The sequence below is a fragment of the Mastomys coucha genome, unplaced genomic scaffold, assembly GCF_008632895.1.
Source record: "Mastomys coucha isolate ucsf_1 unplaced genomic scaffold, UCSF_Mcou_1 pScaffold21, whole genome shotgun sequence".
Classification (NCBI taxonomy): domain Eukaryota; kingdom Metazoa; phylum Chordata; class Mammalia; order Rodentia; family Muridae; genus Mastomys; species Mastomys coucha.
The window spans coordinates 144,327,536-144,342,494 of record NW_022196904.1 but is presented as its reverse complement, the minus strand read 5'-3'; the positions used below and the strand labels follow the sequence as shown (position 1 = coordinate 144,342,494).

Below are 14,959 nucleotides of genomic sequence, written 5' to 3'. Positions count from 1 at the left end.
ACTTGCTCTGATCATCCAGTCTGTCTAGCACCCGCTATGTTGTTTATCTGTACTTCCTGCTCTATGATCACCTTGATATGCACGAACCCTAGCTCTGTGATCTCCATGTTGGGGAACAAAAGCGCTGGCAGTTGCACGCGCAGGAGACACTGGGCCACCCAGCTGCAGAGTGGGAGCCCGGGGGCGGCGGACCATGGCTGCAGCCGTGAGGGGCACGGCCTGAGTGCAAGGCTCCCTGGCCCCCAGGGGGTTCCAAAACTGGGGCCTCCCGCGGCCCCAGACCGGCGGCTAGTAGCACACACTTACACTGACCTGATCGGCAGAATACCGCCAACTAGAAAATTAATATATCACTGGATAAAGCTCGTAGTAACGAAAGTGCCTAGTAGAAAATAAATAGTGCTCTAGGGTACTGCGCATGCACATAATAGCGACTACTGCAAGGCAGTTTGGGAAATGTAGTCCTAGGACTGACTTCCACAACCCCTGCCTGTCTTGTACCAATCCGCCAGTGAAAAGCTAGCCACGGGATTTACAGATGGTCACCGCTTCTCCCTAAGAGCTGGTCTGCATCTCTAAAACTCTCTATACTGTTCATTTTTTTCAATTATCCAAGATAAATAAAAAAACCATCTCCCAAAGGCTCTCTTGGGTTCCGCGCGCATGCGCATTGTCACAGCCGCTGTCTGTCTGTCTGCCACACTCCATTGCAGGTGGCTCCGTGGCTCCTGGTGATATCATGGAGCCGAGCCTCAGAACTCTGAGCCTGAGCCCCGCCCAAGGCCAGCAGGCAGACACGGATTTCAGCCTCTGGGAGCACCAACCTCTCCCAGCCCCGGCCACGCCCCCAGGGGAGCAGCTAAAGGCTCACGGATTGAAACAGGGTGCGCAGCACAGGATCTCATGCTCTAAACCAAGCTGTCTCCACCCCCAGGAACGGTAACCATCTCGCGCCTGGCTCTGCACAGCCCCGAGAGTCATGGCTCCGGTCTGGCCAGGCCACCCAGGAGCTGCAGGCTAGCAGAGCAGGAGATACGCAGGCAGCCGCGCCAGGAGAGTCGCTGACCGTGAGACCCTGGCCCAGCTCGGCTGCAGTCCTGATTGACTGGCCAGAGCCCTTGCTGGATGCCCGCGCACTCTGTCTCTGGACCGGGCTTGTAGGCAGCTGTTGTAGGAGGTATTACCAAGCCGCTGAAGGCAGAGTCCAAGCCCTGCCCAAGGGCAGTCAAGGATTTCTGTCTCCCGGAACTCGGGAACGCCCACCCCTCCCGGGACTGGCCGCTCCGCCTCCGGAGCACTGGATCGTGAGCTCTGAACTTAGGTTGTCTCTGCGCAGTCCAGCCAATCCCTGCTCTGATCTGAGCACCCAGGAGCTGCTTAAGAGCAGGTGGCTGCACCAGGAGAGTCGCTGACCACGCGACCCTGGCCCTGCTTGGCTGCTGCCACTATGGCCACATGTATAATACACAAGGACACTTGACAACATAAAAGACCATCACTCATTCGACAAAATACACATCAAAATACGTAACAAGACATGAATAAGAAATCAGGGGGATACCCCAGAAATATCACAGGGAACTAGCCTAAGCATGGCTTGTATCTGTCCCATGGTTCCCCTGAAACCCTGTACTCGGGCCGACTGCCTCCAAACCCGGAGTTACCGCAGTCAAAATACCTCGGCTAAAGCCGAAACCCAGCCTAAAAGCTGAAAATGTGGCATGCCAGTCCCTCGACAGAAACATCCCTGTCGATACATGTCGACCTCTGGCGAAAATCCTCGCCAACAAATCTAGCCAGAATTGAGAGCTCTGAGTGCTATAACTTCAACCCAGCCCCGGTTAAAGAGATCTGGAAACCCAGATGGGGCTGCCTCATAAATAAGACTGTAAGTGCATATCTTTTAATTTTCTAGAAGGAAATTAGCCTATCTTGTCCTCAACCCAGGGGCAAAATGCTTCACTCTTACCCCTAAGTCTCAAACCGTCTACCCCAGTTCTGGGGAGCTGTCTAGAAATCTCTGTATCCATGTTATATTACCGCTCATACTTTACTCCCATGTCTCAGGTCCATGTAGGACGCCATCTGAAGAGGACTGTCCCGTGGTCTCCTTCCTCCGGGGGTATTCACGAACTGGGTTAATTGAGTCCTGGGAAGGCAAACGGTTAATAAGGAAGGACACAGACGCCAGGTAGATGTGATAAGAGAGAGAGCTTTACTGTAATTCACTCAGTATTTATAGTTATGCTTAGGAGCCAGACCCAGAGGAAATCGAAACCTGCCCATCTAACATAAACACGAGAAAATCCATTAACACCAGACCGGAGGAGGATCTTGAAAGAAAGATCTGGCAAACCTTTAACATAAGCATGAGATCTGCTAAGTCTTTGATCTAAGGAGCAGCAGTCAGGGTTCCACACAGCGGGTGTCCAGCCCCAGCTTCCAAGTCGCTCCCAAGCAAAGGGGGGTTGGAGACCACAAACTAGGAGAGGGGTTCTGAGAGAAGGGGTATCTGGGAGCTGCAAAATGGAACACCTCAAAGTCAATTCATGGGTCCAAGTCCTTGTAAGCACAAACAGAAAAGCATATCTGGTGGGATCTCCTGCAGTCACCAATCATTCCCTAAATCTCTTTATATCTTTCCTTAGTATCTTTCTGATAATTTGGCTCACATTGCACCTGCTTTTTTTCCTTTAGATTCATGAAGCCCTTCCTATCATTCATATTGAATTCCTTTTTGCATAGTTGGGAAATTATGTATTTTCAAACTCATCTTTTTAGAGTTCTTTCCCAAAATTTTAAGGGATATCCTGAAGGTTTCAATGTTTACCATTTTGCTGAGACATTAGTCATACCTATGACTCCAGACTTGTACTGTCTTTTATTATCAAGAAATCATTGGCATTAACATGGAGGACATTCCTGCCTTCTTCCCTCGCTCACAGTGGAGTCCTACTGTGCCGGGCAGGCTCTCTGCCGACAGAACCAGGCGAGAGGGAGAGAGCTCAGTCCAGCCGAGCCTCTCGGGGCTGAGCGGGATTGTGAGTGTCGCAGCTCAGATCTCCTGCCTCTGGAGAATAACCACACCAAGCCGGGAGTCTGTCAAAGCAGGAACTCATTTTTATGTATCAATCCTTTCTCTTATATAGGGCTGAGAGAGGAGGTGGAGTTTTCGGCTGGGGTGAGATGACATAGGGGGAGGGAAAAGTTGATGAGGAGTATGGGGTGACTGAAGGAGCCAACAAAGTTACTCTACATCAGCAGGATCTAGGCAAAGGCAGGCTTAAGCAGGTTATGTCGAATCACTCCAGTACAGAAATGACTGAGACAGTTTACAAGACTCAAGCCAGGCTCAGGTTTGTCCTCAAGGCCCAAACCAGGGCCAAATAGAGCCCAACACTCCTGGAAAAGTCTCCCCCCACATTCTCCATTGTTTTCTCCTGCGTAGGACAGGAGCTGTTGTCTCTAAAGAGGTAGCCAGACTAAATGATTACGACAGTCCATGCCACGTCCACCCTGACCAGCAAGAAAGACGCGACCCAAGCTCTTCCTTTTAGCAGTTTATTCAGGAACCTTTTAACAATGTTTCCCCTCCTGCTTCTCCTGCTACTCTGCCTCTCTGCCTCTCTGGAGCCGTTATTTAAGCCCCGCCTTCCTGCTATCAAAGCCCCGCCTTCCAGCCCACCCTCGGCCGTTGAGTACTCCCAAGCTTAGCCAATCCCAATGGGCTATGTGGCAAAAGAGTGGTCACCAGATGCGGAAGCAACCAATGGCAGCTAGCTTAGCCAAATGAGGGCTGTTTATGAGACCAGTCACTCTCGGGGCACAGCTGAAAACAGCTCTCCACAAGCCCACCCATCCGAACTTGGGGTCTTTCTACACTACCTTCCTGATTGTTGCAACAAATGTTCGTGAAGCTTGCCCTACCTATCTCCAGTGTCCCAAGGCTGTAGTCACTACCCTTCCAATACCGCCTCATTGGCTCTTTCCAGTACCCATGCAGCCAGCCACAATGTCATCCCTTTGCTGTGAATATGGTGAGACCTAGAGAGATAGGACAGGTGGCAGCATGCTGATACAGATAACTTAGGGAGGGGAACATTAGTTCTGGCTCACAATTTGAGGGTCCAGACCATCATGACAGTGAAGGCACAGCAGCAGGTGCATGAGGCAACTGGTTACATTGTATCTACAGTCAGGAAGCAGAGAGATGAATTTTACATAAATTCTTACTGTGTGTACAGAATGAGTTTACTAGAAAATGACAGGCAGTTCTAAAGCTTGAGATAAAAGGATGCCAAAGATATGTCTTGCTTCAATAATGATGATATCAGATGGTTTTTGTAAATTATTTTTCAGTAGTTCTGTGAAATACATTCTCTTAATATCAGAACTAGAGTTCAAAGCTCTACAATGGGATTCAAAGGATGGTCTACAGTTTCCAAAAGGAAAGCTATTCCTTTTTTGGAGGTGATTCTTTGCATTCTTAATGTCATTTGTAAACTAGAAACTAATAATTAGAAAGATGATCAGATGAATGACAATGGGAACTAAACTGAACACACATCTTTATCTTTTGTAATTATGTGCCCATGAATTGGTGTCTTAGTATGTATACAGGTTTATGTATGTAGTTGGGTACATATGTGTGTAGTGTGTGTGTGCATGATTGTGTACACAAACTCAGAAGTCTTTCCTCAGATTCTATCAATACATTTTTAAAACAGTGTGACAATGTCTTTGACAAATAAGCCTCAGAAATCTACCTATATCTACTTCCCCAGATTAATTTTAAAATAATTTTTGGTTTTTAAGATTATTGCATAACTAATCACTTACCTCTTTATATTCTTTCTCTAATCTCCATCCTCTCTACCTGCAAATACCCATCCTTTCACTTTCAAATGTATGGCCTCTTTCTTCTGTGGTTATGTGCTCCACAACTCTGAGTAATTGTTGACTGTGATTTTATTTAATATTCTAAATTTATTTCAAAGCAAAATTTACATGATATAGGGATGGAGTAGGAGTACTTTCATCTGTAGATAGAATAAAAGTCAGATTATCCTACTTTCAAAGTAAGAATTTTAAAGACTTAGTTCTTTGCCTAGACTCCATCTATATTATCAATTAACAGAAACATAAAACACAGACATTAAAACATGACAGATCATGCTATAGCTACTTATCAATCTGAAAACTAAGTGTTTAATGCACAAAGACTTTTTATTTTATTTTCACTGCAATAAACCATCACAAGTCTGTGAAATTAAAATTAAAACATGTTATTTTCTCATAGTTGAAAGGACACATTTTCAAACAGGTTCATTGGTAAAAAGCTCTAAATGCCAGGGAAGTAAGAAGCTCCCAAGACCCAACTCTGATGACTTTAGCTGAAATACCCAACAAAGGAAAGAGAAAACCTGTAGAGATCATCCCCCAGTAGACAGGTACAGCCCACAGTTGAGGGATGGGGCCAGCCTCCTGTATCAAAACTTTTGTCCCAGAAATGTTCCTGTCCAAATGAAAATGAGGGATAAAATAGAGCAGAGACTGAAGAAAAGACCATCCCAAGACTGCCCCACCTAAGAATCCATCCCATCTGCAGGCATCAAACCTGGACACTTTTGCTGATGTCAAGAAGTGTTTGCTGACAAGAGCCTGGTACAGATGTTCCCTGGTAGGTTCTGCCAGCACCTGTCTACTACAGATGCAGATATTCACAGTCAACCATTGTACTGAGCCTGGGGACCGCAACAGAAGAGCTAGGGGGAGGATTGAAGGAGCTGAAGGAATTGCAGCCCCATAGGAAAAACATTACCAACTAACTGGACCACCTAGAGCTTCCAGAGGACTCAACCACCAACCAAAGTGTAAATATGTAGGGATATATGGCACCAGCTGCATATGTAGCAGAGGATTGCCTTATCTGGCATCAATCAAAGGGAAGGCCCTTGGTCCTATGTAAGCTTGATGCCCCAATGTAGAGGGATATTAGAGTGGTGAGGTGGGTGTGGGTCAATGGGTGAAAGAACATCTTCATAGAGGCAAAGTGGAGGGGAAAAGTGAGGGATGGTTGTGAAGTGGAAACCAGGAAGGGGTTTATTATTTGAAGGGTCAATGAATAAAATGATTTTTAATAAGGTACCAATTTCTAGAAACTCACTAGGAAGTCAGTCCTTCTTCTGTTGCCTGCTTGTTTTGCTTAATTTGTAGTAATTTATCTCTATTTACAACAATTTATTTTCTTAACTTTTTTATCTCTAATGTTAATGTGTCTATCTTTTTTTAACCTGACAAGAAATATAATAAAAGTTACTGTTCTAAATATGTAATTATTAGTATACCCATTGTAACAAGTCCCCATTTGTAAGCCTATCACACTATATGATGGAAGTACCATTCAGGCCATAAAATTCAGCAACATAGATATCACCACCAAAATGAAAACAAAGATGAAATCTATCAAAATCCATAGTTCTTGGAAACCTATAAATGTACTAACTTGCTTTTTGGCTTCTGTATTTCTACTTCTGGTTAACTGTTCTTGTTAATTGAAGCCTGCCAAAACAAGATATGGCTTTTGCACTTAAATGTTCATCCTGAGAAAAGCTTCAAGCTACACTGATACCTTGAATACCCACTGTAATATCCAGATGGATAATAAAGACTTTCTATTGTCTTAAAAACATGTGCAAGCAATCTTCACTAGTGGATACCTCATAACACTCATAATACGGCATGACCACTATATCTGATTTCAAGGCTTCTTTTTAATGTGCAGAGATCCTCTTCCTATTTAGTAGTAACTATTCAGTCTCCTAGCATCCTACTCTTGTGTTCTCTAGATTTTTTTAATTTTCAAAAATTTACTTAAAACATAATGATATTATGTATGGACCCTTTTACTCAGCATGGTATTTTAATTTTTTTTTATTTCTGTGATAAAACATCAGAATCTAAACCAACTTGGGGAGGAAAAAGTTTATTTAACTTATGCTTAAACTTCATATTTCATTACTGAATATATTCAGGGTAGAAATCCAAAGCAGGGACACAGAATCAGGAACAGAGGTAGAGACCATGGAAGAAAAATGCTACTTGGATTTCTTTTCTTGTCTTCTCAGTTCATTTTCTGATATACCTCTGGACTACCTTCCTAAAAATAGCACTAGGTGTGTCTGGATGAGCTCTTCTACATCAATCAATAACTAACAATATGCAGACAGGCTTGTCTATGCACCAATCTTATGGAGACATGTTCTCAATTGAGGTTCCTCTGACTCTAGCTTGGGTCAGGCTTACACCCTGCACCCTTGTCACTACTCTATGTTTTCTATAGATTCATTTCTCATGCTCTTTTTAATTTCTAACCACTTAGGGAATGCAATCCTTCCTCTTGTTCTTCTATAAGAATCCCCAAGCTCAACTCTGTGCTGAGCTATAAGTGCCTACATCTTTCTCAGTTGAGTCAAATGCTGGGTAGAGTCTCTTTACTTATTCACTTTACATCACCTCACACAGCCATTTCTCTCACCCCTTCCTTTTCTCTGAGTGTGTGTGGTCCCCTGGGTATCCCCCAAACATGGCACATCAAGTCTCTGCAAGGTTAGGCATATCCTTTCCCACTGAAGTCAGATAAGGCAGCCCTACATGGGAAGAACATGTCCCATAACAAGCAATAGTTCTTGGGATAGCTCCTGCTCCATTTGTTTGGGACTCACATGAAGAACAAACTGCATATCTGCTAGATATATGCAGGGAGGGCTAGATCAGTCTTTGTATGTTCTTTTGTTTGTGGTTCAGTCTCTGAGAGCCCCAAAAGTTCAGGTTAGTTGACTCTGTGGTTCTTCCTATCAAGGTCCTATCACGTTAGGGGCTGCAATCATTCCTCTTGTTCTTCTATAAGAATCTCCAAGCTCACTTCTGTGTAGGGCTATAAGTGTCTACATCTCTCTGAGTCAAATCTGGGTAGAGTCTCTCAGAGGACAGCCATGCTAGAATCCTGTCTGCAAACATAACAGAATATCATTTTTTTATTTTTATTTATTTTTATTTTTTATTAGATATCTTCTTTATTTACATGTCATATGACTTCTCCTTTCCCACAACAAGAACAAATCCCTGTTACCTCCCCACTCCCCATGCTTGCCACCCCAACCTCTCCCACTTATTGGCCCTGGCATTCCCCTACACTGGGGCACAGAACCTTCACAGGGCTGTTAATCCTCCCATTGATGATCGACTTTGCAATCCAAAAATTTCCTAAAGAGTATGCCAATAGCTTATGCTCTAAGATCAAGAATTGACAAATGGGACCTCATAAAGTTGCAAAGCTTCTGTAAGTCAAAAGACACTGTCAATAGGACAAAACAGCAACCAACAAGTTGGGAAAAGACCTTTACCAATCTTATAACTGATAGAGGGCTAATATCCAATGTATACAAAGAACTCAAGAAGTTAAACTCCAGAGAAACAAATAACTCTATTAAAAATGGGGTACAGAGCTAAACAAAGAATTCTCAACTGATGAATACTGAATGGCTGAGAAGCACCTAAAAAAATGTTCAACATCTTTACTCATCAGGGAAATGCAAATCAAAACAACTCTGAGATTCCACCTCACACCAGTCAGATTGGCTAGGATAAAAAACTCAGGTGACAGCAGATGCTGGAGAGGTTGAGGAGAAAGAGGAACACTGCTTCACTGATGGTGGGAATGCAAGCTGGTACAACCACTCTGGAAATCAGTTTGGCGGTTCCTCTGGAAATTGGACATAGTTCTACCAGAGGACCCAGCTATACCACTCCTGGGCATATACACAGAAGATGCTCCAACATGTAATAAGGACACATGCTCCACCATGTTCATAGCAGAATATCATTAATAGTGTCAGAGACTGGTGCTTCATATGGGATGAATGTCAAGTTGGACTCATTATTTGTTGGCCAGTCCCTCAGTTTCTGCTCCATTCCCAAACCTGGTAATTTTTTGTAAACAGGATAAATTCGGGGTCAAAATTTGGTGGGTGGCTTTGTATCCATACCATTCCATTGGAGTTCCTGCCTGGCTACAGGGAATGGCTCTTCAGGTTCCATATCCCTAATGCTGTGAGTCACAGCTGAGGATACCACCATTAAATTTTGGATGCCTACCTTATCTCAATCCTCTTTCATTTCCTAGAGATGCCCTCTACTGCCCTACCCCAGTCAGTTGCAGATTTCCATTCATTCTCATGGATATCTGACCTTCTTTTCTATCCCTCCCCACACCTGATCCTGAGGTCTGTCCCATTCCCCTTTCCCACATAGTCCCTCCCTCCATCTTCCTCTTATGAATATTTTATTCCCCCTTTCTAAGTGTGACTCACACACCCTCATTTGTGCCTTCTTTCTTATTTGACCTCTTTAGGTTTGAAATACCAACAACCCAAATAACCCAATTAAAAAAACGGGGCACAGATCCAAGCAGAGAACTCTAGCCAGAGGAATCTCAAATGGGTGAGAAGCACTTAAAGAAGTATTCAAAGTTCTTACTCACCAGGGAAATGTAAATCAAAACAACAGTGAGATTCTATCTTATAATAGACATACTGACTAATACCAAAAACTCAAGTGATAGAACATGCTGGCAAGAATTTGGAGTAAGGGGAACACTCCTTCATTGCTAGTAGGAGTGAAAACTTGTACAACCACTTTGGAAATCAATTTGGCAGTTTCTCAGAAAACTGAGAATAATTCTACCTTAAGACACAGATATACCACTTCTGAGCGTGTACCCAAAGATGTTCCAACATCCCACAAAGAAATCTGGTCAACAATTCTCATAGAAGCTTTATTCATAATAGCCAGAAACTGGACACAACCTAGATGTCCTTCAGATATGGATAAAGAAAATGTGGTACATCTACACAATGGAACTGTTCTGCTACTAAAAAGCAAAGACACCATAAATTTCACAAGCAAAGGATGGAACTTCAGAATATCATCCTGAGTGAGGTAACCTGGTCCCAGAAGGGCATCCATTGTTTGTACTCTCTTATTATTAGCCATAAAATACAGTGTATTTTATTATTATTTTATTATTAGCCATAAATAGTGTATTTTAAATGGATTTACAACATATTGAGTAATAATATTCCCCTAAAGATGAACTATTTAACAAAAATCCAGTGCCAGGCAAAAGTAAACTCTTTCAGTTATGGACTGGGGATTCCAAGAGATTCCCAAACAATATAGGCTATTGTTGTCTCATAGAATGTGAAGGTAATACCTTGGGCTTGAACTCAGTGGACAGTCCCATGGTCACTGGAGAACGCTCTACTCCCAGTTGCTCTAGCAGGATCCGGATCTAAGGATCAGGGGTGAGGAGAACACAACATCTATTCCTAAACCACTGGGCGTAACTGGGACCAGTGTGATCCAGAGACACAGGAACCCCACCTGACCAATGGTTTGGGTTCCTTCTGGTCTGTGCCTGTCTATCTTGGGTTTGAACCTGGGAGCCAATTCCACAGGCCACAGAGGAGGCTCCACTCCTAAGTGCTCTAGCACACCCAGGATTTTAGGATCCCAGGATCCCAGGAGCTTGGTCGCACCAGGATCTCAGGGTCTCAGAGGCAGCTTGATTCCCAGGAGCTCTGACACACCCAGAATCTCAGGATCACAAGACACTGAATAACAGAATCACAGAGACAGCTAGACTCTGAGAAGTTCTGACTCAACCAGGATCACAGGAAGGATGGGCTCTAGTCAGATATAGTGAGGGCAGGTAGCACTAGAGAAAATCAGAAGGTGGGAGGCAAGCATAAGAACAGAAGCAACAGAAAATAAGATTAATTGGCACCATCAGAACCCAGTTCTCTCACCATAGCAAGTCCTGGATACACTATCACAGTGGAAGAGTAAGATTCAAATCTACTTCTCATGATGATGATGGAGACTTTAAGAAGGACATGAGTAACTCCGTTAAAGAAATACAGGAGGAAACAGATAAACAGGTAGAAGCCCTTAAAGAGGAAACACAGAAATGCTTTGAAGAATTACAGGGAAACACAATCAAACAGGAGAAGGAAATGAAAAAAGACCATACAATATCTAAAAATGGAAATAGAAACAATGAAGAAAACACAAAAGGAGACAACCCTGGAGTTAGAAAAACCAGGAAAGTGATCAGGAGTCACAAATGGAAGCATCACCAACAGAATAGGAGAGAGGAAAGAGAAAATCTCAGGGTCAGAAGATACTTTACAAGACATTGACACAACAGTTAAAGAAAATGCAAAAGTTCCTAACCCAAAACATCCAGGAAATCCAGGGCACAATGAGAAGACAGAACAAAATGAGAAGAGAGTTGAAGAGTCCCATATTAAAGGGCCCGTAAATATCTTCAACAAAATTATAAAAGAAAACTTGCCTAACCTAAAGAAAGAGATGCCCATGAACATACAAGAAGCTTTCAGAACTCCAAATAGACTGGACCAGAAAAGAAATTCCCCCATCACATAATAATCAAAACAAAAAGTACAATAAAGAAAGAAAGAATATTAAAAGCAGTAAGGGGAAAAGGTCAAGTAACATATATAGGCAGGCCTATCATGTCATACAGATCTTAAGATAAAATAAATGCCAGCCCAGACTACTATACCCAACAAAACTCTAAATTACCATAGACAAAGAAAACAAGATTTCCCTGACAAAATCAAATTTATACAAATTCTTTCCACAAATCTAGCCCTACAAAGGATTATAGATAGAGAACACCAACACTAAGAGGGAAACTACAACATAGGAATAGCAAGAAAGTAATCTTTCAACAAATCCAAAAAAAGATAGGCACACAAACATAATGCTACCCATAAGTACAAAAATAACAGGGAATAACAATCACTTTTCCTTAATATCTCTTGACACCAAAGAGCTCAATTCCCCGATAAAAAGACATAGACTAACAAAATGGATATATAAACAGGACCCAGCATTTTGCTTCATACAGAAAACATACCTCAGTGACAAAGACAGACACTACCTCAGTGTAAAAGTTTGGAATACAATTTTCCAAGCAAATGGTCCCAAGAAGCAAGCTAGAGTAGCAATTCTAATATCAAGTAAAATCAACTTTCAACCAAAAGTTATCAAAAAGGATTAGGAAGAACACTTCATACTGGTCAAAGAAAAATCTAACAAGATGAACTCTCAATTCTGAACATATATGCTCAAAATGAAAAGGCAACCACATCCATAAAAGAAATTTTACTAAAGCTCAAAGCACACATCGCACCCCACACAATAACAGTGGGAGACTTCAACACCCCACTCTCATCAACAGACAGATCATGGAAACAGAAACTAAACAAAGACACAGTGAAACTTACTAAAGTTATGAAACAAATGGGTTTAACAGCTATCTATAGAACATTTTATCCTAAAACAAAAGGATATACCTTTTTCTCAGTACCTCATGGTACCTTCTCCAAAACTGATCAAATAAGTGGTCACAAAACAAGTCTCAACAGATACAAGAAGATTGAAATAATCCCATGCATCCTATCACATCACCATAGCCTAAGGCAGGTTTTAAATTCCAACAAAAACAACAGAAAACACACATACATATGGAAACCGAACAATCCTCTACTCAATGATAACTTGATCAAGGAAGAAATAAAGAAAGAAATTAAAGACATTTTAGAATTTAATGAAAATAAAGACACATTATACCCTTATAGGACATGAAGAAAACAGTAGTAAGAGGAAAACTCATAGCGCTAAGTGCCTCCAAAAAGAAAGTGGAGAGAGCTTACATTAGCAGCTTAAGAGTACACCTGAAAACTCTAGAACAAAAAGAAGTAAATACACCCAAAGGAGTAGATGGCAGGAAATAATCAAACTCAGGGCTGAAATCAAGCAAATAGAAACAAAAAGAACTATACAAAGAATCAACAAAACCAGGAGCTGGTTCTTTGAGAAATTCAACAAGATAGATAAACCCTTAGCCAGACTAACCAGAGACTCTATCCAAATTAACAAAATCAGAATTAAAAAGGGACACATAACAAGGGAAAACATGGAAATTCAAAAAATTCATCAGATCCTACTACAAGAGTTTATACTCAACTAAATTGGAAAATCTGGATGAAATGGACAATTTTCTAGACATGTATAAGGTGCCAACATTAAAACAGGATCAGATAAGAAATCTAAATAGTCCCATAACCCCTAAAGAAGTAGAAGCAGTCATTAATAGTCTCCCAACCAAAAAAAAAAAAAAAAAAAAAAAAAAGCCCAGAACCAGATGGGTTCAGCAGAGAATCCTATCAGACCTTTAAAGAAGACCTAATACTGATACTCTTCAAACTATTCCACAAAATAGAAACAGAAGGTACACGACCCAATTCATTCTATGAAGCCATAAACAACCTTATACCTAAACCACACAAAGACAAAATGAAGAAAGAGAACTTCAGACCAATCTAGCTTATGAATGTTGATGGAAAAATACTTAATAAAATTTTTGCTGACCAAATCTAAGAACACATCAGAAAAATCATTCACTCTGATCAAGTAGGCTTCATCACAGGAATGCAGGGATAGTTCATTATACGGAAATCCATCAACTTAGTCCACTATATAAACAAAATCAAAGAAAAAAACCATATGATCATTTCATTAGAGGCAGAAAAAGCATTTGACATAATTCAGCATCCCTTCATGTTAAAAGTCTTGGAAATTTCAGAAATTCAAGGCCGATACCTAAACATAGTAAAAGCAATATACAAAAAACCAATAGTCAATATCAAATGGCATGTAGAGAAACTTAAAGCAATCCCACTAAAATCAGGAAGCAGACAAGGCTGCCAACTCCCTCCTATCTATTCAACATATTACTTGAAGATCTAGCTAGGGCAATTAAACAACAAAAGAAGGTCAAACGGATACAAATTGAAAAGGGAGAAGACAAAATATCACTATTTGCAGATGAAATTACCATATATATATGTATAAGTGATCCCAAAAATTTCACCAGACAATTCCTAAAGCTGATAAACAGCTTCAGAAAAATGACTGGATATAAAATTAACTCAAACAAATCAGTATCCTTCCTCTACTCAAAGGATAAATAGGCTAAGAAAGAAATTAGGGAAACAACATTTTGCCCATATACAGTCGCCAAACCCAGACACTATTGTGGATGCCAACAAGTGCTGGCTGACAGGAGCCTGATACAGCTGTCTCCTGAGAGACTCTGTCAGTGCCTGACAAATACAGAAGTAGATGCTCACAGCTTTCCACTGGACTGAGCACAGGGTCCCCAATGAAGGAGTTAGAGAAAGGATGCAAGGAACTGAAGGTGATTGCAGCCCCATAGGAGGAACAACAATATGAACTAGCCAGTATCCCCAGAGCTCCCAGGGACTAAACCACCTACCAAAGAGTACACATGGTAGGACCCATGGCTCCAGCTGCATATGTAGCAGAGGATGGCAAAGCTGGTCATCAATGGGAAGAGAGACCCTTGATCTTGTGAAGGCTCTATGCTCCAGTGTACAGAAATGCCAGTGCCAGGAATTGAGAAAGGGTGGGTTGGTGAGCAGGGGGAGGATGGGGAAGGGAATAAGGGGTTTTTTTTCGGAGGTGAGACTAGGAAAGGAGATAACATTTGAAATGTAAATAAAGAAAATATCTTTTAAAGAGTTGATATGTAATGTGTTTTTATGCATTATAAACTAGTTCTTACTCAAGGTGAGTCTTGCCAATTAACGAGGCATTACTCGTAAAATTATGGGGCTTAAAATGATCTAATCTACTAGATTTAATACTTTGATTCAGTTGGGAATCTGCGTGTACAAACGCTAAAGTTCTTGGCCCCAGATTGGTTTTTGATCGAATAATAAAGATGCCCACAGGTGCCGGGCGTGGTGGCGCACGCCTTTAATCCCAGCACTTGGGAGGCAGAGGC

The 14,959-nt window shown here is 41.8% G+C and overlaps 1 long non-coding RNA gene across 1 annotated transcript in view; it reads left to right on the top strand.

Moving 5' to 3' along the window:
- Nucleotides 1–10,296: 10,296 nt before the first annotated feature.
- Nucleotides 10,297–14,959, top strand: part of LOC116101079 — a 6,693-nt gene continuing 2,030 nt past the window's right edge. Inside the window, exon 1 of the long non-coding RNA XR_004122773.1 lies at nt 10,297–10,364. This is a non-coding gene — a long non-coding RNA (uncharacterized LOC116101079). The remainder of the gene's footprint in view (nt 10,365–14,959) is intronic.